Here is a 3,088-nt window from a genome sequence, read left to right on the forward strand (position 1 = left end):
GGTGGGCTCGAACCTCCAACCTTTCGGTTAACAGCCCATCGCGCTAGCCAATTGCGCCACGCAGACAGTCGTGCTCCACTCTCACCATCATCAGAACATATCTTCAAAGCTATCAGCGCAAAGAAAAAAGCAACACACCACTCCCGGGAGAGCTCGAACCTCCAACCTTTCGGTTAACAGCCGATCGCGCTAGCCAATAACACCACGGAGACAGTCCTGCTGTACTCTCACCACCAGCATAACATATCTTCAAAGCTATCAGCCCAAAGAAAAAAAAGCGCCGCACCACCCCGGGTGGGCTCGAACCTCCAACCTTTCGGTTAACAGCCGATCGCGCTAGCGAATTATGCCACGGAGACAGTAGTGCTCCACTCTCACCACCATCAGAACATATCTTCTACGCCATCAGCACAAAGAAAAAAAAAGCGACACACCGTCCACGGGTGCGCTCGAAACTCCCACTTTTTGGTTAACAGCCGATCGCACTAGCCAATTGCACCACGGAGAAAGTCCTGCTCTACTCTCCCCACTATCAGAACATATCTTCAAAGCTATCAGCCGAAAGAAAAAAAAGCGCCGCACCACCACCGGGTGGGCTCGAAACTCCAACCTCTCGGTTAACAGCCGATCGTGCTAGCCAATTGCGCCACGGAGACAGTCCTGCTCCACTCTCACCACCATCCGAACATATATTTTGTTTCCGGCGTCGACATCGTACCTGGACACACGGGTGGCGGCGGCGGCGGTGAAAGGACGTTCGCCTAATCAGCTCTTTTTGCTTACCCAGACTACCTGAAAACGGTTGCCGTGGCTACGGAATCACATCTTGACGTCACTGAGCCTGCGGAAGTGTTTACGTGTTTCCGGCGTCGACATCGTACCTGGACACACGGGTGGCGGCGGCGGCGGTGAAAGGACGTTCGCCTAATCAGCTCTTTTTGCTTACCCAGGTTGGTGTCCTGCATTTCGGCGGCCGGTGCTTTAGGGTTCCTGCCTTGTTGGAATCGTTGCGCTGGAGCCATTTATCAAAGCGGCGCTCCTTTACAACGTTCAAATTTCCTCCATTTATTAGACTACCTGAAAACGGTTGCCGTGGCTACGGAATCACATCTTGACGTCACTGAGCCTGCGGAAGTGTTTACGTGTTTCCGGCGTCGACATCGTACCTGGACACACGGGTGGCGGCGGCGGCGGTGAAAGGACGTTCGCCTAATCAGCTCTTTTTGCTTACCCAGGTTGGTAAATTCGCTTATTTCTCAATACCGCCTTACCGCCACCGCCGTTGCCACCGTGTTTCAGTGCTTTGCTGAGTTCTCTGTGCATAATGTGCCTTTTTCCTAATTGAATGCTCCCGAATTGAGTGCGAACTGAGTGTTACTGTGAATGCCTGGACAACGTACCATGACAAGCACGTGCCAGTCTTGTGATGAGCCCCTCCCCTGTGATGGGCGTGTCCTGAAGTGCAACGAATGTGAGTCCTCTTACCATGTTGGCAGTTGTTCTGGCTGGTCGGAGACGACATTTAAGACTAAAGGAGAGAGCGGTCGCAGGGCATGGCGATGTGCTGCTTGCCGTTCATCTAAAGCGAAAAGTGGGGAGAAAACTAGCATGGACTCTGAGTTAACCATTTGCCTGGCAGATATAACTAGGAGGCTTGATGCTTTAGCAGGGCTGCCGGCTCAGGTTGGTGAGATTAAGGTCTCAATCCAGCTGTTGTCACAAAAGTACGATGACATCTTGAACTGTCAAGCTAAGCAGGAAAAGGACATTAGTAGCTTAAACAGACGCGTTGGGAAATTAGAGGCGGACTGCACCTCAAGTGATATTCAACAACTGAAAGCTACGGTGAATGATCTCGAGTTTCGTAGTCGGAGACTAAACATAGAAGTTCACGGCATCCGGGTTACGCCAGACGAGAATTTGCTGTGTAAGTTGAATGATGTGGCCAAGATTGCTAACCTGCCAGAGCTGACTGGGAATGACATCGCCGCTATCCACAGACTTCCGGCAAAGCCAAACAAAACACCCGGAATTATAGTTCGATTTGCCCAGCAATCAATTCGTGATAAGTGGCTAGGAAGGCGGAAAGCCCTAAGAGATGCTTCGAATGTTTCGATCACTGAAAACATGACCCAGCAAAACAGAGAGCTGCTGCGCAACGCAAAAGACTGGGCACAGAACAATGGCTATCGTTTTTCATGGCACTGCAACGGCAAGATTCTCGTTAGGAAAAGAGAGGGTGATAGCGCGGTTGTCATTCGTCGTTTGGGTGACCTTGATAAGCTGTGATACTGTTACCCCGCATTGCATTGTTTACTTCCTGATATTCTTTTGATACTCGTCTTAACATGTTTCCCTTAACCGCACCTATAGACCTTATTAATCTTAAAAACTTGTATGACACTTGTTGTGAAAAAAGCCTCAGTTGCGTTCATTTCAACCTTAGATCGGGAAGGAATAAACAGGATGAGCTCGAATATTTTTTTAGTGAAGCACAAGTAAATTTTGACGTTGTGATGTTTTCGGAAACGTGGTTTGCTTCGGAAGATGATGTATTTACGTTTCCAACTTATAAATCATACTACATGAACCGCACAGGCAAAAGGGGTGGTGGCGTAGCTATGCTAATCTCAAGTAAAATAGACTGTGAATTGATGTCTGAATTCTCCTGCATTTCTCCTCTATATGAAATACTCACTGTTAGATGTGGTACATCAGTGTTTTGTGTATGTTACCGCCCTCCATCAAATAATGTCCGTTTGTTTTTTTCTTTTTTAGACTCACTGTTAGAATTTGTGAGTGAAAAAAAATATGCCTTGATTTTAGGTGGTGACCTCAACATCAACATGTTAGCTGAGAGCAGTGTTAAATTAGAACTTGAATCAATGTTAAGCTCGCATTATTGTCAAAATGTTATAACGGCTCCTACGCGAATCACTTCACAGTCATCAACACTCTTAGATCTTTTTATAACAAACTTTGATACTTCCCTTGTTACGGCTGGCACTTTGATTCACAATATTAGTGACCACATGCCTATATTTATGTTTGTTAACCAACTCAATAACGTACCCAAACAAGTGCGTGC

General features: G+C 47.5%; 1 long non-coding RNA gene across 1 annotated transcript; it reads left to right on the forward strand.

The window, feature by feature from the left end:
- Positions 1-706: 706 nt before the first annotated feature.
- Positions 707-2,657, forward strand: LOC119170847 (uncharacterized). The gene is made up of 2 exons (XR_012888536.1): positions 707-950; positions 1,073-2,657. It is a non-coding gene; the product is annotated as an uncharacterized LOC119170847 (long non-coding RNA).
- The last annotated feature ends 431 nt before the right edge of the window (positions 2,658-3,088 follow it).

Source organism: Rhipicephalus microplus, unplaced genomic scaffold (genome assembly GCF_043290135.1).
Source record: "Rhipicephalus microplus isolate Deutch F79 unplaced genomic scaffold, USDA_Rmic scaffold_12, whole genome shotgun sequence".
Lineage (NCBI taxonomy): Eukaryota > Metazoa > Arthropoda > Arachnida > Ixodida > Ixodidae > Rhipicephalus > Rhipicephalus microplus.